Source organism: Salvelinus sp. IW2-2015, linkage group LG2 (genome assembly GCF_002910315.2).
Source record: "Salvelinus sp. IW2-2015 linkage group LG2, ASM291031v2, whole genome shotgun sequence".
Taxonomy (NCBI): Eukaryota; Metazoa; Chordata; class Actinopteri; order Salmoniformes; family Salmonidae; genus Salvelinus; species Salvelinus sp. IW2-2015.
The window spans coordinates 8,097,248-8,120,253 of record NC_036839.1 but is presented as its reverse complement, the minus strand read 5'-3'; the positions used below and the strand labels follow the sequence as shown (position 1 = coordinate 8,120,253).

Here is a 23,006-nt window from a genome sequence, read left to right as displayed (position 1 = left end):
TGTGTCTTCTCAAACCAGAAACAGACCACATGAGTGGTATGATGCCCGACGTCCACAGGTGGGGTTTTGTCTTACAGCCCAGCACTGCGGAGGACTTTGGCATTTCCAGAGAACATCATATTGCAAATTACCCACTCGCCCGTGCTCTTCACAAAATGAAAGCAGGTTCACTGACACATAGCACATGTGACAGACGTACAGAGTCTGGAGACCGCCGTGGAGGAACGTCTCTCTGCTGAACCCATACCGGTTACCACCCAGGCACAATCGACCATAGCAAAACGTCTCCCTGCCGCCTCACTCGCCGCCCCAGGTGTGTATGGGTGTGGCATTCTTCTTGTGGCCGCACAGCCCTCCATGTGCTCGCCAGAGGGTAGCCTGGACTCGCATAGTACCGAGATGAATCCTCAACCCCTTGTGACCATATGCTGACAACATGCAGACCATTATGTGCCTGCTGATCATTTTGCAGGCTCTGCAGTGCAACCTCCTTGCACCAAAGGCGAGTACGTCCTGCCTGCTGGCTTGTTGGCCCTCCTACGCTCCCTCACGTCCCTGATTACTGGCCTGTCTCCCTGCGTACGCCCTCCATCCTGCTGACACTACGCTGACAGACACGCAAACCTTTTTCCACCAGCTCGCATTGACGTGCCATCCTGGATGCAACTGCACTTCTGACACTTGTCTGGTTGTAATCCGTCTCATGCTACCACTAGAGTGGAGAAAGCGACTAAGACCCAGCATTCAAAAGTGACCAAAAACATCACGCCAGGAAGCCAGAGGAACTAAATTTTGTCTGTGTCCCACCCTGCAAAATCACTCTCTTTTTTGGGTGTCTTGCTATTGTAATAATTTCCACCTTTGTCTATTCCATTTGCACAACAGCATGTGAAATGTATTGTCCAATCCAAGGGGGTGTTGCTTCCCTAAGTGACATTTATCTTTCCTAGAAGTGTGATTGACTTGGATTACATTGTTTGTTTAAGTTCCCATTTCATTTTTTGAGCATGTATATAACACACACACACACTACCGTTCCAAAAGTTGGGTACTATAAAGTCCTTTAGGAGAAATTGCTCCAATAAGCTGGCTGTCCACAGGGTAAGGCAAGGCTTGCAAAATTGGAGTCTTCCTTCCTCCTTCAAAGTCACCTTGATCACCACCATAGAGCACCCACTGTAGCACCGCGTCCACAGGCTATATCCCTAGTCACCCCCCAAAACCAATTCTTCCTTTGGCCGCCTCTCCGTCCAGTTCTCTGCTGCCAACGACTGGAACGAACTACAAAAATCTCTGAAACTGGAAACACTTATCTCCCTCACTAGCTTTAAGCACCAGCTTTCAGAGCAKCTCACAGATTACTGCACCTGTACATAGCCCATTTATAATTTAGCCAAAATTTAGCCATCTGTAAATAGCACACCCAACTACTTCATCCCCATATTGGTATTTATTTATTTTTGCTCTTTTGCACCCCAGTGTCTCTACTTGCATATCATCTTCTGCACATCTATCACTCCAGTGTTTAATTGCTAAATTGTAATTATTTCACCTCTATGGCCTATTTATTGCCTTACCTCCCTAATCTTACTACATTTGCACACACTGTATATAGATTTTTCTATTGTGTTATTGACTTACGTTTGTTTATCCCATGTGTAACTCTGTGTTGTTTTTGTTGCACTGCTTTGCTTTATCTTGGCCAGGTCACAGTTGYAAATAAACTTGTTCTCAACTGGCCTACCTCGTTAAATATAGGTGAAATAAAAAATAAAAATCACTCGGAACAGTCTCTCATTTAAAGTTTAATATGCGGTCTTAACGGCACATTCGTTGAATTTGGAGCTGTTAAAATAACACCATCATGGTCTGTTGGAATACAGGCTTCTGTGTTTTCCAATGAGGCAGTGTTATGTATGCACTGAATGTACAATGGTGTTATACAAGGCTTGCTCATCCTAACTGGCACTGTTYCCCCTCTCTCACTCTCTCCTCCCCTCTCTYGCTCTCTTTCTCTCAGTAAAAGCAGAGGGAACTACAGAGAAGTAGCTTCCAGCTCTCAMCCCTTTCGAACGGTAGGTCCACTTTTTAATAATTTTCTCCTACCACTGATTAGGGTAGGCAGTGTTTACCCCACTCTGCTTAAGAGTTGGCTTGCCTAGAAGTATCTTTATCTCCCCTTTCTCCTTTATTTACAGAGTGTGGTGTCATCGAGATAATGTCTCTTTTGCAAAACAGACAGACTTTTGTATTCCTATCACAGCGCCCAGATAATGTTAAGTGCTTTGGATGTCATGTTGTGCCTGCTGTTTATTGGGACAGAACTAGTAACAACTTTGCAAAACATCCTCTGTCTCCCTCCCCTCCTAAATTTCCTTAGGGGGTTGTTACTGGGACATGTTTTCCCCACTGCGCCCTGTGATAGTTTCCACTGCCGATGCACCATCACACCCTTACTCGATCGATCATGGCTGACCACGGTGGTGTGTGTGTGTGTTTGGTACATCCCTGGCTCTCGGCGTTTGTGACATGCACTCAATTGCTCCATTACGTCAAGTGCAATCGAGCTACCTCTCACCCTGTGTGTACCAGAACAGATCGTGTAATGATAACATGCCATTCTTGGGTTACTCTCCCTTTTTGTATATATATATGTGTGTGTGTGTGTGTTCTTATCTGTGTGTGTTTACGCTCACATGTGTGGATATGCACCTGAGTGTGACTCGTAGGCCTTTAAAGCTCAGTGTGTTTTTCTATGTCTGAGGCCCTCCGGTGTTAGAGACTAGAAGTCTGGAGTGTGTCCTGTCCTACGGCAGAAACGACACACATCACTTGTCTGGCTACCCAGACTCCTTGCTCCAGCCAACCGCCCCAGCCATGGACGTTAGTTTCTAATCCGCAATGAGTCTGGATCTTATCCGTAATGACCCTTCACCGAATTCGTACCCACTCGGCACTGTCTGATTGGACCAGAAGCCGATGGGTTGGGCCTAAACACATTTGGGTAAAGTGGCGGTTTGAAAATACCACCACCTTTGTGCCCCTCGTCACCACAAATTACTTACTTTAGTCAGACTGACATCATTTATGTAGCGACAGAGCAGCGGAAGAATTGAATGTGAGTTGTCAGGCTAACGCATCACACGGAGCCTGTATTTGACCTTGGAGAGAGAGAGGGGGCATCGGGGGAAGAAGGAAAATAGAGAGGGGGATGAAAGGACACTATCAAGAGTAAGAAGAGGGGAGACCGAGAGGGAGAGAGTGGATGGAAGGTAGAGATGGAAATAATTTCCTCATCTGATGCCCTACATCTCTACACGGGGTGTGTGCTCTCCTAATAATGTTTGACCTTGGATATCACTGGCTTTAAAGAAACACTACTCTGAGTAAATTAGCTGTGCTGGTGAGTAGACTTGGGTGCTATACTGTATACCGGAGTATTTTGAAATACCCATAGTATGTTTTTGCTTCGTGATGCGACTCTTGCGCTGCACAACAATGAATAGAGGTGATCAAGTTACACTTGAAATTCACTAATGTTTAGCAGCTAAATATCTTAGAACCATTTTAGTTGTGCCAAATAAATTCTCTCCAGCTCAGGGCTACAGCTATGCATTTGGTTTGCTAACTTGCTAGTTAAGTGTCTAGCTTGCAAGATAACGCTTCTTGGTTACGGCAGAGACAATTCATCGCTTCCTGGATCCTGTGAGTACCCTTTTGAGATATTTGTAAAACTTTATGAACTGGTTGTCTGTCCTTGCAATTGGTTTGTTCGCTTGTGCTTGTTAGCATTTAGATAAAATCCGCTATGGGAATTCCCTAGTACGTCATTTTAGTATTTTATACATTTGGATAAAAACAGCGAGTCTTTGCATGCACTGCCGGTAATACCGTATACCCTGGTATGGTACAGGAATGGTATGAAGGTATAAACATCTAGACATCGCCCAACCTTACTGGTGAGGGCATTTATGTGCATGTGCGTGTGTATAGCCTGCAAGCATGTGTGGCTGTATAGCAGGACTGTTTAATTAATTCCAGTCCTTGGTGTCCAGAATAGAGGTCGACCGATTATGATTTTTCAACGCGRACCAAAAAAAGCAAAAAAATTACAATTACAGCAATACTGAATGAACACTTTTTTATTTTAACTTAATATAATACATCAATAAAATCAATTTAGTCTCAAATAAATAATGAAACATGTTCAATTTGGTTTAAATAATGCAAAAACAAAGTGTTGGAGAAGAAAGTAAAAGTGCAATATTTGCCATGTAAAAAAGCTAACGTTTAAGTAAGAAGTTTTAGGTTGTAGTTATTATAGGACTATAGGACTTTCTCTCTATACCATTTGTATTTCATATACCTTTGACTATTGGATGTTCTTATAGGCACTTTAGTATTGCCAGCYTAATCTCGGGAGTTGATAGGCTTGAAGTCCTAAACAGCGCAATGCTTGAAGCACAGCTGGCCAACGCAGGAAAGTGCTGTTTGAATGCACGCTTACGAGCCTGCTGCTGCCTTCCACCGCTCAGTCAGACTGCTCTATCTAATATCAAATCATAGACTTAATTATAATAACACACACAAATACGATCCTTAGTTCATTAATATGGTCAAWTCCGGAAACTATAATTTGGAAAACAAAACGTTTATTCTTTCAGTGAAATACKKAACCGTTCCGTATTTTATTGAACGGGTGGCATCCCTAAGTCTAAATATTGCTGTTACATTGCACAACCTTCAATGTTATGTCATAATTATGTACAATTATGGCAAATTAATTACGGCCTTTGTTAGTAAGAAATAGTCTTCACACAGTTCGCAAYGAGCCAGGCRGCCCAAACTGCTGCATATACCCTGACTCTGCTTGCACAGAACGCAAGAGAAGTGACAATTTCCCTAGTTGAAAGAAATTCATGTTAGCAGGCAATATTAACTAAATATGCAGGTTTAAAAAAATACTTGTTTATTGATTTTAATAAAGGCATTGATGTTTAGGTACACATTGGTGCAACGACAGTGCTTTTTTTCGTGAATGTGCATGTTTAATCATMACCCGTTTTTTTCGAAGTAGGCTGTGATTGATGATAAATTAACAGGCATCAATTATATGCAACGCAGGACAAGCTAGATAAACTAGTAATATCATCAACCATGTGTAGTTAACTAGTGATTATGTTAAGATAGTTTTTTCTAAGTTAGGTTTAATGCTAGCTAGCAACTTAGCTTGGCTCCTTGCTGCACTCGCATAACAGGTAGTCAGCCTGCCACGCAGTCTCCTCATGCAGTGCAATGTAATCGGACACAATCGGTGTCCAAAAATGCCGATTACCGATTGTTATGAAAACTTAAAATCGGCCATTCCAAATAATTGGTCGACTTCTAGTCCAGAACACTCCTTATTGCAATTAACTACGAGGTAGAAACCAAAAAAGACTGCTCAAGCCCTTCCGGACTGGAATTTGCTCTGATGTACAGTAGATAGTGACTTCGGAAAGTATTCAGACCCCTTGACTTTTTCCACATTTTGTTACGTTACGGCCTTATTCTAAAATGTATTAATTAAAAAATCATCGGCAATCTAAACACAATACCCCTAATGACAAAGCAAAAAATGTTTTTAGAGATTTTGCAGATTTATTACAAAAAACTTACCTTACTTACATAAATATGCTATGAGACTCTTAATTGAGCTCAGGTGCGTCCTGTTTCCATTGATCATCCTTGATGTTTCTACAACTTGATTGGAGTCCACCTGTGGTAAATTCAATTGATTGGACATGATTTGGAAAGGCACACCTGTCTATATAAGGTCCCACAGTTCACAGTGCATGTCAGAGCAAAAACCAAGCCACGAGGTCGAAGGAATTGCCCGTAGCGCTCCGAGACAGGATTGTGTTGAGGCACAGATCTGGGGAAGGGTACCAAAAGATGTCTACAGCATTGTGGCCTCCATCATTCTTAAATGGAAGAAGTTTGGAACCACCAAGACTCTTCCTAGAGCTGGCCACCCGACCAAACTGAGCAATCGGAGGTGACCAAGAACCTGATGGTCACTCTGACAGAGCGCTAAAGTTCCTCTGTGGAGATGGGAGAACCTTCCAGAAGGACAACCATCTCTGCAGCATTCCACCAATTAGGCTTTTATGGTTGAGTGGCCAGACGGAAGCCACTCCTCAGTAAAAGGCACATGACAGCCCACTTGGAGTTTGCCAAAAGCCACCTACAGCCTCTCAGACCATGAGAAACAAGATTCTCTGGTCTGATGAAACCAAGATTGAACACTTTTSCCTGAATGTCTGGAGGAAGCCTGGCACCATCCCTATGGTGAAGCATGGTGGTGGCAGCATCATGCTGTGGGGATGTTTTTCAGTGGCAGGGACTGGGAGACGTGTCAGGATCGAGGGGAAGATGAACAGAGAGATCCTTGATGAAAACCTACTCCAGAGCGCTCAAGACCTCAGACTGGGGCGAAGGTTCAACCATCCAACAGGACAATGACCCTAAGCACACAGCCAAGACAACGCAGGTGTGGCTTTGGGACATGTCTCTGAATGTCCTTGAGTAACCCAGCCAGATCCCGGAATTGAACTCGATCGAACATCTCTGGAGAGACCTGAAAATAGTTGTGCAGCAACGCTCCCCATCCAACCTGACAGAGCTTGAGAGGATCTGCAGAGAAGACTGGAAGAAACTCCCCAAATACAGGTATACCAAGATTTGTAGCATCATACCCAAGAAGACTTGGGGCTATAATCACTGCCGAARGTGCTTCAACAAAGTACTGAGTAAACAGTCTGTGCAAATTTTAAAACGACATTTAAAAATCACATTTGCATAAGTATTCAAACTTCTAAACCTGTTTCTGCTTTGTTATTATGGATTGAGTAAAAAAACKATCATACATTTTAGAAAGTCTGTAACCTAACAATGTGGAAAAAGTCCAGGGGTCTGAGTACTTTCCGAAGGCACTGTACCTAAACAATGTGTCTTTAAGCTTGACGTGTCCTCTCCCACTMCAGATATCTCTCCCCTGGAGCAGTGGTTTCCAACCTGTCCTTGAGCTTTTGGTGGTCCCCAGAACAGAAAAGGTTGGGAACCGCTGCCCTAGAGAGCTTTTTAGCCCACTCCCTAAACCCTACCACCCCCTAGTCTCCACATCCAGTCACCACGTCCAGTCACTACATCACCAGTCACCAGAAAGGGCAGCCAAGGACGTGCTCACCGCTAGCCAGGCTAGCAGAATGTCAAGCACAGCAGGGATAGCCCAATGCAATCTGTCCCTGCCGGAACCCATGTCAGGCCAATACAAATCACAGCCAGCTCTCTCTCAACCTGGTGTTCAAGTCTCACAATGATCCCAAACCTGTCATATGTTGGCAGTGGCACAAGAGAGTACACATCGTGTTGGACAGGGTTGTTGTGGCATTATTATGGTTTTTGTCATTTTTGATACTAACCCCTGGTTTTGATTAGTATGTCAAATTATTATTTTTATCATTACATCCATGGGTTTTTGTTATGAGTGAGAAATTGGTAGTGTTATTTGGAAGAAAATAGTTTTTGTGAAAGAATGTGTGTTTTAGACCCAGACATTGAGGGGAAAAGAAAGGGAGAAGACAAAGAGGGTGAGGGGATGAAAAAGACAAGGTCAGTTCAGACGAAAGATTGCCATGCACTGGGAGAGATGGTGACAGCATGACTTGGGGCCAGAKAGTGTGGTCATACACCCAGCTGTGTGTGTGTGTATGAGAATTAACAATATGTTAGTGTTGCAAAATATTTTTCAACGAAAGTAGCTTTTTGTTTCTCCATTCGTCGCTAGATGACGTCATGACGTCATAACGTTAATGTATACTTTTTTATGCTTATGCTGTCCCTCACGCTCATGCAATGAGCAATTCTCCAAAACTAAACAGAATGTTTGAAGGAGGAACCGATAGTAAATAATTAAGCAGCATAGAAAAAACGTATAAYGTTTTAGAAAATGTTTATTTATTTATGTATTGTTATTTATTTAATGGAGAGCTTTGGTGTCATTTAACAAGGAACCAATGTAATAACTTCACTCGGTGCAGCATTGGGAAGAGGACCTAGAGGGGCTGGGGAGGGAGCGGAGAGGCAGGGAAGGGGCGCAAATGACGGGTGCACACAGGCAGCAGCCGGCGGAAGCTGAGCCGTGGAGAGGGAGCAGACTGCAGAGCAGCACAGCTGAGCTCAGCCGAGCGGTCACACAAACAGGGAAGTTGCTAAATCAACCAAAAGTAGCAGAGGCAGCCTTAAAAAGTAGCTACGTTTGTTGCTATACTCTTTTACCAATACAAGTCGCTGGAGGGGTCTGAGACCGTGCAAAATGTAGCGACAAAGTCTCTACGTTGACAACACAATGTTGTGCTGGTTTGATAGTACTAACCTCAAACTAGAAAGGGATTGAAGCTTTTAACAGGTGGTTTAACGGGATCAAAATTAAACAGTGCAACAGATTGTTCCCTACAGGAGATGATTACACATGGACAAATGCATGCACGCACGGGCCAGTGTTTCCGTTTAGAACATTTGGCGCTGGACAACTTGAGCAGGCAAGATTTTAATTTACCGGACATTTTACAAATTTATCCGACATCCATATGCATTAGATGCGTAATGCATTAGTGTCCACCCAAGGTGCTCAAAATCTATTTTAGATTATTGTAATGCATTTTACCAGAATAGAAATTAGCCTGTGAAGTTGTAATAAAATAAAGTTGAATGATCTTATACCAACGTGACCGGTTKTATTGAGAAGCAAAACATTACCGTTTGCGGTGTCATCCCAGCTATAAATATATATTTTTAAACATTTAGCCTAGAAGAACAGCCGCCTATACGTTAAACACAACTTTAAAATATTATATTTGTATAATATAATTTGCTAAAGAGCTATTTGTATGAACATTTTAATAAATAACAAAACACAGCTGTTTTCAAACACAATCTAGGCCTCTCTAATTGGAATTTAGCCTAGGCATGAACATTTTAATTAGGCTGTCTAACACCAGGAGTGGCCGATCATGGCTAGAAGGGATCCAGCTTTTGTAAAATTAATGTCAGATTTGACTTTGTAGCAGGTTAGGAGAACTTATGCAGCAGGTTATATTATACATGACACGGGGTGGCATATGTTGATCTTCCCTAGGGCGGCAGCAAAACTGCTAGGACCAGGCCTGACAAACACAATTATTTCCCTCTAATTTCAAATAAAATCRAACTTTATTTGTCACATGCGCCGAATACAACGTGTAGACCKTACCGTGAAATGCTTACTTACAAGCCCTTAACCRASAGTGCAGTTCAAGAAAGAGTTAAGAAAACATTTACCAAATAAACTCAAATAAAAAAGAATTCATTAAAAAGTAACACAATAAAATAACAATAACGAGGCTATATACAGGGGGTACCGGTACCGAGTCAATATGTTTGAGGAGGACCTTGGCCTGCTCAAAGTGAGCCGCTGATGTTGGGTAGTTAAAACTGTCCAASTCCTTGGAGCAGCTTGCAATGCGCATCAGCCTTGTTACTTTTCCTCAAKAAACGGAAGATGTCTTGAGGCTGTCTACTCTATTTTGGAGAAAGAATCACCTCTCGGCAGGCACACTGGAAATGGAGATAGTCAACACAATCTTCCCAGTTTTGCCCAGTCAGAGTACACTTAGCTGAAGTSTCTTATGAGGACCTTACGTCTATTGTGCGAGTAAATATAGAAACGCACACACTCGACGCTAATTTCCAAGCAACTTGAGCATTTATTAGCCTGCGAAGTATACAGTGCCTTCGGAAAGTATTCACTTGACTTTATMCACATTTTGTTACATTAAAGCCTTGTTCTAAAATTGATTAAATTGTTTCCCCCCCTCATCAATCTACAYACAATACCCCATAAGGACAAAGCAAAATGTGTATATAAAAGAAAATCAGAAATGAAATTTCATATTGACATAGATATTTAGACCCTTTACTCAGTACTTTGTTGAAGCACCTTTGGCAGCGATTTATAGCCTACAGTCTTCTTGGGTATGGCGCTAMAAGCTTGGCACACCTGTATTTGAAGAGTTTCTCCCATTCTCCTTTGCAGTTCATCTACAGCGCTGTCAGGTTGGATGGGGAGTGTTGCTGCACAGCTATTTTCAGGTCTCTCCAGAGATGTTCGATCAGGTTCAAGTCCAGGCTCAAGGTCATTCAGAAACGTGTCCCAGAGCCACACCTGTGTTGTCTTGGCTGTGTGCTTAGGGTCGTTGTCCTGTTGAAGGTGAACATTTGTCCCAGTGAGGTCCTGAGTGCTCTGGAGCAGGTTTTCATCAAGGATCTCTCTGTACTTTCTCCSTTCATATTTGCCTCGATCCTGACTTGTCTCTCAGTCCCGCCACTGAAAAACATCCCCACCAGCATGATGCTGCCACCACCATGCTTCACCGTAGGGATGGTGCCAGGTTTCCTCCAGACTTGACGCTTGGCATTCAGGCCAAAGAGTTCAATCTTGGTTTCATCAGACCAGGAATCTTGTTTCTCATGGTCTGAGAGTCTTTAGGTGCCTTTTGGCAAACTCCAAGCGCTGTCTCTTATACACATCTAGATGTGTATAAGCAGTGAGGTCCTGAGTGCTCTGGAGCAGGTTTTCATCAAGGATCTCTCTGTACTTTGCTCCGTTCACATTTCCCTCGATCCTGACTTGTCTCTCAGTCCCGCCACTGAAAAACATCCCCACACAGCATGATGCTGCCACCACCATGCTTCACTGTAGGGACGGTGCCAGGTTTCCTCCAGACGTGACGCTTGGCATTCAGGCCAAAGAGTTCAATCTTGGTTTCATCAGACCAGGAATCTTGTTTCTCATGGTCTGAGTCTTTAGGTGCCTTTTGGCAAACTCCAAGCGGGCTGTCATGTACCTTTTACTGAGGAGTGGCTTCCGTCTGGGCACTCTTATCATAAAGGCCTAATTTGGTGGTGCTGCAGAGATGGTTGTCCTTCTGGAAGGTTCCCCCATCTCCACAGAGGAACTCTAGAGCACTGTCAGTGACCATTGGATTCTTGGTCACCTCCCTGACCAAGTCCTTTCTCCCCCGCTTGCTCAGTTTGACCGGGTGGCCAGCTCTTGGAAGAGTCTTGGTCGTTACAAACTTCTTCCATTTAAGAATGATGGAGGCCACTGTTTTCTTGGGGACCTTCAATGCTGCAGGCATTTTTTGGTACCCATCCCCAGATCTGTGCCTCGACACAATCATGTTTCATAGCAAAGGGTCTGAATAATTATGTAAATAAGGTATTTCGGTTTCTTATTTTTTTTTATACATTTGCTAAAATTTCTAAACCTGATAGCTTTGTCATTTATGGGGTATTGTGTGTAGATTGCAGAGGATATTTTTTTAGATTTTTAATCATTTTTAATTTTCAAAATAAAAGTATGGCATAATTCTACTTTTTGTCTTCATTTGCATCACTGTCAATTACATACTTTTATTTTGAAGGCAAACCGCAAATTCCACTTTTGTGCCTAATCCTTATTGTGGCTAGCTTCACAACATAACCCGGTCCGGTCGAGCGTTACTAGCCAGCTAGCTGGCTGCTTATAACGTTAGCTTTNTTGTGCCTAATCCTTATTGTGGCTAGCTTCACAACATAACCCGGTCCGGTCGAGCGTTACTAGCCAGCTAGCTGGCTGCTTATAACGTTAGCTTTGGCAACATGGTTAAGTAGCTGGCTAGCTATTTATTTTCATGAACTGAAGTTMAATTTCAATAGGCAAACAWGTTGCTACCTAGCTAATAYTTACTCACAAGGATTCCTAAATCATTGCTAAGAATAATGAAAATGACTGCAGTTTCTACAGGTCATTGTTTTCAGGCTGGTTGTATTGGTGCTAGCTAGGTACCAAGCTAAAGCTAGTTACCCCAGAAGTTGCGGTCGAACAAATGATTTTTTTATTACCAACGCGGTATTGTAAACACAATGTTCGTGGCTGGTGTTTGCAGACTTTTTTGTACAGCTTTGACAGTGCTACTGTATCTTTTTTGACACGGAAAGACCAAAACGGCGTTCCATAGTATGTATGTCATGAAGGTAATAGCAGTTACTCTATTACTGTGTAACTCCGGTAAGGGCAACATCTGAAAAATAGCACACTTGCTAGTGTACCGGTGCTTGACCAGTCGGTGAAATCTAGGCTTTAATGGATTTCGCCTTTGGAGTTGTGTCGCTGAAATTTTCTTACTCTTTCAAATGACTGCTCGACTTGACTGCTCGATCCACACAGCAGACATTGTGGGCTAGGTTAGGAATGCTGTGTTGCACGTGTAGCGCAAAATTTTACATTCTGTACCTATGTTATATATATATATATAGATATGCACGGTAGCTTTGACACCGGTTTTTAACATAGGTGTTAAACTAGACATAGGGCAGATACCGATGTTGGCATTTTTAGCTAATATCGGCCGATTCCGATATGTCCACTGATATATTGTGCATCCCTAGTGTGGATACTTTCCGAAGGCACTTTATTTGCCTTTGAAGTTGGAGCACATTGACTSGTATTTCCATTAATTAATAAAACACATTATTTTGCAATGAAGTTCTATTCTATTTTTGTGGGACAACAATTTTATTTATTGGCAAAAAAAAAGAAAAGGAAGGGGTTCCAAAAGCTGAAGTTTACCGGCTAACKGAAACCCTTGTGTGGGCACACACACGTCCACCCACATCTCCTGGCTATCAAACACAGTCGAAMACATACCACCTTCTCCACAGGTTCTTATTTGGTCCAGCAACAACAATATGAACTGAGAGGTTGGATTGCTGCAATCAATATTGTGGTTCGACAATAACACTGAACTTTTTCCCTAAGGTAGYGTTGACTTGTCGAGACTAACCCACRGACAGCGTCAATTCATGGATCAATTCAGGCTACAAGTGTAGGCATAATRACAWTYGCCAAATGTCWTTAMATKTTTGGTGTTTAAACACRTKTATTTCCATTAATCAATCCCCTCTATCGTGTTCCTCCTATTTCTCTCWCCCCCTACAGAGGCTTCAGAAAGTATTCACACCCGTTGACTTTTTACACATGTTAAAGCCTGAATTTAAAATKGATTAAATTGAGATTTTGTGTCACTGGCCTACACACAATACCCCACAATGTCAAAGTGAAATTATGTTTCTCAACACAAGAAAACAATGCTGAAATGTCTTGAGTCAAGTATTCAATCCCTTTTGTTATAGAAAGCCAACAGTACCGTCAGAAAGTATTCATACCCCTTGACTTGTTACAGCCTGAATTCAAATTTGATTCAAAATTTAAAAAAAAATCTACACCCAATATCCCATAATGCCAAAGTGAAAACATGTTTTTAGACATTTTTGCACATTTATTGAAACTGAAATCTCTCCGTTACATATTTTTCACCCCGCCCTTAGTCAATACATGTTAGAATCACATTTGGCAGCGATTACAGCTGTGACTCTTTCTGGGTAAGTCTCTAAAAGCTCTGCACACCTGGATTGTACAATATTTACACATTATTCTTTTTAAAATTCTTCAAGCTCTGTTAAGTTGGTTTTTGATCATTGCTAGACAGACATATTCAATTTTTGTCATTACATTTTCAAGCTGATTTAAGTCCAAACTGTAACTAAGCCACTCAGGTTATCTTGGTAAGCAATTCCAGTGTATATTTGGCCTTGTGTTTAGGTTATTGTCCTGCTGAAAGGTGAATTTGTCTCCCAATGTCTGTTGGAAAGCAGACTGAACCAGGTTTTCCTGTAGGATTCTGTGTGCTTAGCTCTATTCCATTTCTTTCTATCCTAAAACAACTTCCTAGTCCTTGCCGATGACCAGCCTACCCATAGAATGATCCAGTCACCACCATGCTTGAAAATATGAAGTGGTACTCGGTGATGTTATGTAAAAAAATATCTGTATAAATTTGAAAAAATGTCTATACATTTTGCACTTTGTCCTTATGTGGTATTGTTTGTAGATGGGTGAGAAAAAATATATATGCAATACAGCCTGAATTTAAAATGGAACACAACAAAGTTTGTTTCTCCATTTTTCATTTTCCAAAAATTGTCCTCTGTCCATAGTTTTGATTGCTCGATGTTCTTATAGCTTTTATTTTATGTTTATAAAAACATTTTTTTTACTCAAACTGCCCTCGGGCCATCTGACAACCCTGCCATAGACTATCCAGGAGCAATACATGAAGAGAGGGGAGGTTGAAAGCGAGAGAGCGTGCCCCAGGTGATGTACCACACGGCCCGGAGCTTCCGCTAAGCACATTAGCCGCTAACCCAAGCCCTGTTCCCAGTGGATGGCCAACCGCCATAGCTGCCCGCTAGGCTAAAAAAAGGCACTGGTGACTAATAATAAAAAAAAAAGAGCCCCAGCAACATGACCTCATTTTCTGTTCACGTCAAAGCAGTGCCTCCGCAATCAAGCTATTGTTGTTTCCGTCACCACCGCCTATTCAGCGGTTTGTTTCTTTCTCATTTTCTCATCTCGCACTCTTGTTCTCTCTCTCTCTCTCATTCTATCACTCTATGCATCTCCCTAGCTCTGTTGCGGTAGGGGGAAATGCTTGGAATAGTTAACTGCAGTGGGTGAAGTCACTTCTGACTGACCACACAGCCTCAGGGAAGCGAACAGTGCCCTTTAGCATCTGCAAGCCTGCCTCTGCTCTATTAGGCAGTACAGTTCACTCTGCTGACTCCTGTAAGAGGAGTTCACTGTATTGGGAAGAGCACTCTTCATACATTATCCATGAGATATGAGTGTATGAAGTTTGTATTGATAATGAAGTGGGAGTATATAGGCTCTTGTTGAAGTGAGCACAGGGATAATGTAAGCCACCTTTCAGGGCTACTCATGTTGATGTATCTAGCTTTGTGTGGTTGTGCTGCAACACGCATGAATACAAGCACACACATACACACTCATGCATGCACTTAGTCTGTGAATGTGAAAACATGTACCATGATATTAGATCACTCATTGATATATGGGATGGCTCAGGATGCACATCTCATAGGCTGTTGGCMCTGCACTGGTGGATTGTGAGCAGTGGGGACCACACTACAACTATGYACTGCTTTGGTATAAATGCCAGGCTCTTTGGTCGTGTGTGTGCATACTTGCACGTTGCTGACAGACACCTGCCAAGCTTTCACACCTCTGTGTTTTTATTCCTGTGTGTGTGCGCTTGTTCAGAGAAGGATGACGTTTCCCTGATGTAAGGTCAGTATTGCATGTTGGGAGTGAATGCCTTAGGTGGATGGTAAACTGATGCTAGATCATCAGGGTAACTTCTACCAGGAGCACGAGTGATTTCAAGGCATGAAAACGTTCAACGTATTCAGATCCCTTGACTTTTCCCACATTTTTGTTATGTTATAGCCTTATTCTAAAATGGATTAATGTACTTTTCTTCCTCATCAATCTACACAATATCCCATAATGACAAAGGGAAAATGGGTTTTTTGAATTTTTCAAATTTGTAAAAAATAATCATACCTTATGTATTCAGACCCTTTGCTATCAGACTCGAAATTGAGCTCAGGTGTATCATGTTTCCATTGATCATCCTTAAGATGTTTCTACAACTTGGAGTCCACTTGTGGTAAATTCAATGGATTTGGACATGATTTGGAAAGGCAAACCCCTGTCTATATAAAGTCCCACAGTTCACAGTGCATGTCAGTGCAAAAACCAAGCCATAAGGTTGAAGAAATTGTCCGTAGATCTCCGAGACAGGATTGTGTCGAGTCACAGATCTGGGGAAGGGTAGCAAAAAAAATTATATAGCATTGAAGGTCCCCAAGAACACAGTGCCTGCCATCCTTCTTAAAAGAAGTTTGAAACCACAAAGACTTTTGCTAGAGCTGGCTGCCCGGCCAAACTGAGCAATCTGGGGAGAAGGGTCTTGGTCAGGGAGGTGACCAAGAACCCAATGGTCACTCTGACAGAGCTCTAGAGTTCCTCTGTGGAGATGGGAGAACCTTCCAGAAGGACAACCATCTCTGCAGCACTCCACCAATCAGGCCTTTATGCCACTTGGAGTTTGCCAAAATGCACCTAAAAGATTCTCATACCACGAGAAACGAAATTATCTGGTCTGATGAAACCAAGATTGAACTCTTTGGCCTGAATGCCAAGCGTCACGTCTGGAGGAAACTTTGCACCATTCCTACAGTGAAGTGTGGTGGCAGCATCATGCTGTGGGGATGTTTTTCAGCAATAAATCAAATGTATTTATATAGCCCTTCTTACATCAGCTGATATCTCAAAGTGCTGTACAGAAACCCAGCCTAAAACCCCAAACAGCAAGCAATGCAGGTGTAGAAGCACGGTGTCTAGGAAAAACTCCCTAGAAAGGCCAAAACCTAGGAAGAAACCTAGAGAGGAACCATCCCTACGGTGAAGCATGGTGGTGGCAGCATCATGCTGGTGGGGATGTTTTTCAGTGGTGGGACTGGGAGACAAGTCCGGATCGAGGGAAAGCTGAATGGAGCAAGGTACAGATATCCTTGATGAAAACCTGCTCCAGAGCACTCAGGACCTCAGACTGGGGTGAAGGTTCACCTTCCAACAGGACAATGACCCGAAGCACAGAACCAAGAAAACGCAGGAGTGGCTTCGGGACAAGTCTCTGAATGTCCGGGCTCTGGCTGGGCCACTCAAGGACTTGAACCCTATCGAACATCTCTGGAGAGACCTGAAAATAGCTGTGCAGCGACACTCCCTTTCCAACCTGACAGTGCTTGAGAGGATCTACAGAGAAGAATGGGAGAAATTCCACAAATACAGGTGTGCCAAGCATGTAGTGTCATACCCAAGAAGACTCGAGGCTGTAATCCCTGCCAAAGGTGCTTCAACAAAGTACTGAGTAAAGGGTCTGAATACTTATGTAAAAGTATTTAGTTTTTTTATTTTGTGTAAGACTTGTTTTTTTTATTTTTCATTATGGAGCATTGTGTAGATTGAGGGGGGAGGTAAAAACAATTTAATTCATTTTAGAAAAAGGCTGTAACGTAACAAAATGTGGGAAAAGTCAAGGGGTCTGCATACTTTCCGAAGGCACTGTATCATTGAACTAGCGATGTTAAGTGTTGTTTCTTATCCCTTGCATGTCTGCCTTTCTCAAAGGGATCACACAAACAGTGTCAAATGTGGATGTTTCTGATGTGAGTGTGCGCGTGTGTATTTCAGGGTTTATGTTGGCTTTTGACTTATAAAAATGAAATAAAAAGATAAATACAATTGTTGCCAAAATGACGGGGAGAAAGAAATTCGCAGTGCGCAATGTTTTTTTTTATTTTTTAAATTGATGGAAATACCAGTCGAAGTAAATACATTTGACCGTCATGCTTATCGGTCTATAGGTCAATTTGCTTAATTTAGTGGAATGAAATTGGCCTGTGTATTTTCTTTAGTCGTGTATCTTATTTACAACTATCACATGCATATAGAGCCTATTTTTGAGCGGGATTTCTCTTGCAGCTCGTCAGCTGGTTGCTGCTGGAGTATAAACCAATTCATTGCGCAACAATTYTAAGCGCAATCGTGTGTTTTGGTGCAAAAGCATGCCTCCAGTTCAACATTCAAGTGCAGGCGACAGGCTATTAGTGYGCCATCCACCACCTTAGAATGTGTGCTGGAGGCAGTATACATTTGGAAAACACACTTAATTGTTTGAAACCTGAATGTTTTATTTCATATTACGAGGCTTGCCTTGCTTCAATCTAGCCTAGAGGCAAAATCCGACCMTGGAAACGTGGAGGCAATTACTTTAAAGACTTCGTAGGGGTCGCGTGAGTGTTAAGTTTGGGGATCCTTACAATTTATTCTACCGTTCTGCGTGTCAGTTATGATTTTCATATCCGCATTTTTATGAACGTTTCATTTCAATAACGTTTTMTTTTATCAAAGTCATTGTCATGTGGTTAATCATTCATTTTAATTCAGATTTTATCGAAACGTTAAGTCAACTAATGCAAGATCGATCACCAGCCTCTGCCATATGGACACATTGATTGACWTTGGCGGCTAAAGAAATGAGCGCACTGGCCGATGCAGCAGTAGGCCTATAACGAGGGGGAGATTGTTGGAAAGATCTTTCAAATAGCTTACTGTGAGAAACTATAGTTTTAATATATTATTTGCAATAGATGTAGGAAAGTGTTTTATTTTTTTACATTTCCACGCAGCAGGCCAGGTACTTAAATGCATGCACAGGTAGTAATATTTATCGTGTATATTTATTAACCCTWATTTTACCAGGTAAATTGACTGCGAACACGCTCATTTACATCAACGACATGGGGAATAGTGACACGGGAGAGGGGGGATGAATGAGCCAATTGGAAGCTGGGGGTGATTACGTGCCCATGATGKTATGAGGGGCAGATTGGGAATTTAGCCAGGACCCTGGGGTTAACACCCCAAATCTTACGGTAAGTGCCATGAGCTCTTTAGTGACCACAGAGTCAGGACACCCGTTCAACGTCCTATCGGAAAGACGACACCCTACACAGGGCAATGTACCCAATCATTGCACCACTTCCAGCAGCATCTGGTCTCCCACCTAGGGATCAACCAGGACCAACTCTGCTTAGCTTCAGAATCAAGCCAGCAGTGGGAAGCAGGGTGGTATGCTGCCGACTGAAATATACAGTATATGATATTACATCACATGCAACTTGTAATARCACTAAGAAATTAGCCTACTTTTATTTGACTCCATAAACATTATTTAGCAATGTGCAAGAACACCGTAGTTGAGTGACAGTAATAGGCCATGAAGAARTGTCTGAGAATGGAGTTGTAAATGTGTTTTTMATTACTTTGTAAAAYGAATAGATTCTCATACAAGGCATAAAGCTTAAGTTCCAAGGCAATACTGACATTTTAATCAAGTATTATTCTAAGMATGATCACAGAGCGAAAGAGATCATACCTGAAAGGCCATGTCCCAGAAGCCCATGGGGTGGAGAGCGAATGAGATTCTCACCACGGCAGTTCTGGAACAAAAAAAGAGAAAGAMCAAGGARTCTAAGAYCCTTTTATAAGCAGAGTTCACAACGTTAACACTCCGAGAMTGAAAACKGTAAATAATACATGTATTAATGGAACCAAATGACGGGGTTTAACGATACATTTACTACTGGTAACATATGTAATGGGGATTGTTAAAAATACAAATTCAAAGGGAAAACCATTCACACAATGAATGCGCAAGAATTGGGGGAAGCCATTCTGGAGAGACTCTCCTATATCTTCGCCACACACCCCTTCCCTATCTCAACATTTAAAATTATACTCAAGACACATTATCTTCACACATATTTTAGATGCTTTTCACTGACAGCCACAACTCAATAATCAGCCAGGTCTATCACCGCCATTTCTCTCCTGTTCTATTGGTTTTCATATCAACTTTCTTTCGTTGTCCGAAAGCCAAATGCACAATCCTAGTCAAATTAGCAACCCATCCTAATTGTTGCGTCTTTTAGATTCTTTCTAACAAGAGATGTTCATATCAGGTACACTGTATAGAATGGTGTTTTCCCACTTATTGCATTTTGGGTCATGTTTGAAAATTACGTTTTATTGTCTGCTTCATTACATCAGTTGCATGTTCTGTTAAAGCTGCAATATTTAGCTTTTTGGGCGACCCGACCAAATTCACATGGAATTGTATGTTATAGATCTGTCATTGAAAGCAAGTCTAAGAAGCAATACATMTGTTCTATGTGCGCTATTTCTGATTCCCGTTATTAAGTTTAGTTTTTGCGTCTTACTTTCGGTTTTGTACACCAGCTGGAAATACATTTTCCATAACCAAAAATATTGTATTTCACAGCGGTTTAGATGGTACAATGATTCTCTACACTATACTTTTAAATTAGGCAAACTATTATAATTTTAGCAACCAGGAAATGGAGTGATTTCTGCATATTGCATCTTTAAGAAGCATTACCATAATCTAAATTTGATTTCTGTCATTCTGCACACCTTGGGTGGATGCCCTAATGGGTTATGCACCCAATGTATTAAAATCTTCCCGGTCACATTGTCCAGCGCTACATTTTCCTAATGAAAACCCTGGTTTGTGTAGATACAGGTAACTGCCAAAATAATAAACACCAGAGTAAATGAATACAAAGTATATTGAAAGCAAGTGTTTTCTACACGTGTGATTCCTGAGGTAATGAAGCAATTAACATCCCGTCATGCTTAGGGTCATTATTTTGGCCATGCTGAGATAGGATGACAATGCCCCCATCCACGGAGTACGCATGGTCACTGAATGGTTTGATCAGCATGAAAACGATGTAAACCACATGCCATGGCTGCCGTCTGTCACCAGATCTCAACAATCCTAGAGCATTGCATGAGACCATCAACAAAACACCAAATTATGGAACTTCTCGTGGAAGAATAGTGTCACATCCCTTCASTAGMGTTCCTGACACGTGTAGAATCTATGCCAAGGTGYGTTGAAGCTGTTCTGGCTCGTGGCCCAACGCCCTATTAAGACACTATGTKGGTATTTMTTTTATTTWGTCAGTTACCTGTGTATAGTGTGTGTGGGAGGAAGCTTCAAAACCACTTTAGGGTGACGGGAAATCCTGATTTGATCTGAAAGGCTCTGTAGTGAGGGCTATGGATTTGCGCTGTTCTTTGACGTGGCGCTGCGTGGCTTTTTAATCACTGCAACCATCGTGTCTGGTTTCAGACGGAACKTCAAGCACTTCATGTTGACCTCCCCAATGAAGAAATGTGTATATATACAGTACTTAGTCACAAGTCATTTCTAGCCTTTCTCATCTGAGTGGCCGGAAAGATGTTCTTTGTTCACTGAAGTGCGACTGGAAACGGTGGTGTGTGTGTGTTTTTGTTTTACTATACTTGTGAGGACCAGAAGTCTTCACAAGAAAAGTAAACCAAGGAGAAGTTGGCCAGTCCTTAAAAGGAAAAGGGCTATTTTAAGCTTAGTGGTTAGGTGTAAGGTTAGAATTATGGTTAGACGTTAGGTTTAGGAGTTATGGTTAGGTTTAGGGTTTTTGAAAATAGGATTTTTAATGGAAATCAATCGTTGGTCCCCAAAAAGTCCTCACAAGTATAATAATACACAACTGTGTGTCAGGGGCATATCCGTGCAGAACAGGACCAGATGTGAGGAGGTCATTTGGAACCCTTGGGGACAACCTCTGATCTTGCACAAGCCAAGGCATTGTGGTTAGATTATTTGCCGCTGTCGGTTTTAGTGGCCTTCAATGACGGTGAGTCTCTCTCACATGCACACGTGCACACCCCAGACAGCCTGCAGAGGTTCCACATGGATTGATTAAACCTTCTTAGGCGAAYTGATGAGATGCTTAAAGGGAAATGATAGAGAACGTCTCTCTAATTGATCGTGCTGCCAATCCATTGGTAATGACTTGCATGTTAATCTTGCATATCTGAGAACATAGAGAGATAGTGGGTGCTGTCATTTGGACAATAATGGCCAGACACTCTTAAAGGTAAAACATAATTTGGAGGGGAAGCAATGGTCTAGGTTTCTTTTAGACACACAGATTTAGGGTCAGTTTACCCTCCACAAATCCTAGCCAAACGGACCTTAGAATAGTCTCTAGAGAGAACCTTATCCTACTTAAAAGAAAGAAAGAATAAACCTGTTCTACATCACCTGTAATTTGATTTGATTTTTTCAGACAATCTCTCGTTCTCTGCCTCTCTCTTGAATGACCTTTTGTGACGATGCACGACATGGCTTTACACCACTCCAACCGACGCTTGGAATTGCGTGTGGCATCCTATGACGGTGCCACGTTGAAAGTCACTGAGCACTTCAGTAAGGCCATTCTACTGCCAATGTTTGTCTATTGAGAATGCGTGGCTGTGTGCTCGAGTTTATGCACCTGTCAGGAACGGGTGTGTATGAAATAGCCGAATCCACTAATTTCAAGGACGTCCACATTCTTTTGGCCATGTAGTGTAGGTTGACATCAAAATAATCTGAGTCAATGTGTCCCTGCCACTGAATTAATGGACCCTGCTCTCATTTTCCTCAGTGGAGACGCATACAGTTGAAGTCGGAAGTTTACATACACTTAGGTTGGAGTCATTTAAAACTCGTTTTTCAACCACTCCAATTTCTTGTTAACAAACTATAGTTTTGGCAAGTCGGTTAGGACATCTACTTTGTGCATGCCACAAGTCATTTTTCCAACAATTGTTTACAGACAGATTGTTTCACTTATAATTCACTGTATCACAATTCCAGTGGGTCAGAAGTTTACATACACTAAGTTGACTGTGCCTTTAAACAGCTTTTAAAATTCCAGAAATTGATGTCATGGCTTTAGAAGCTTCTGATAGGCTAATTGACATCATTTGAATCAATTGTAGGTGTACCTGTGGATGTATTTCAAGGCCTGCCTTCAAACTCAGTGCCCCTTTGCTTGACATCATGGGAAAATCTTAATAAATCAGCCAAGACCTCAGAAAAAAAATTGTAGTCCTCCACAGGTCTGGTTCATCCTTGGGAGAAATGACCAAACGCCTGAAGGTACCACGTTCATCTGTACAAACAATAGTACGCAAGTATAAGTACTATGGGACCACGCAGCCGTCATACCGCTCAGGAAGGAGACACGTTCTTTCTCCTAGAGATGAATGTACTTTGGTGCAAAAAGTGCAAATCAGTCCCAGAAGAACAGCAAAGAACCTTGTGAAGATGCCGGAGGAAACCGGTACAAAAGTATCTATATCCACAGTAAAACGAGTCCTATATCAACATAACCTGAAAGTCCGCTCAGCAAGGAATAAGCCACTGCTCCAAAACCGCCATAAAAAAGCCAGACTACGTTTTGCAACTGCACATGGGGACAAAGATCGTACTTTTTGGAGAAATGTCCTCTGGTCTGATGAAACAAAAATAGAACTGTTTGGCCATAATGACCATCGT

General features: G+C 42.1%; 1 protein-coding gene across 4 annotated transcripts in view; it reads left to right on the top strand.

Annotated features, from left to right (window-relative positions):
• LOC111973774 (double-stranded RNA-specific editase 1-like) overlaps positions 1 to 23,006 on the top strand; it is a 208,778-nt gene that overhangs the window by 78,275 nt on the left and 107,497 nt on the right. For 2 of the 4 annotated variants that reach the window (XM_070446886.1, XM_024001180.2), the window contains exon 3: positions 2,021 to 2,075. The exons of the other annotated variants lie outside the window; for them this stretch is intronic. The gene's annotated coding sequence lies outside the window, so the exon portion shown is untranslated. The remainder of the gene's footprint in view (positions 1 to 2,020; positions 2,076 to 23,006) is intronic. 4 annotated transcript variants of the gene reach the window in all.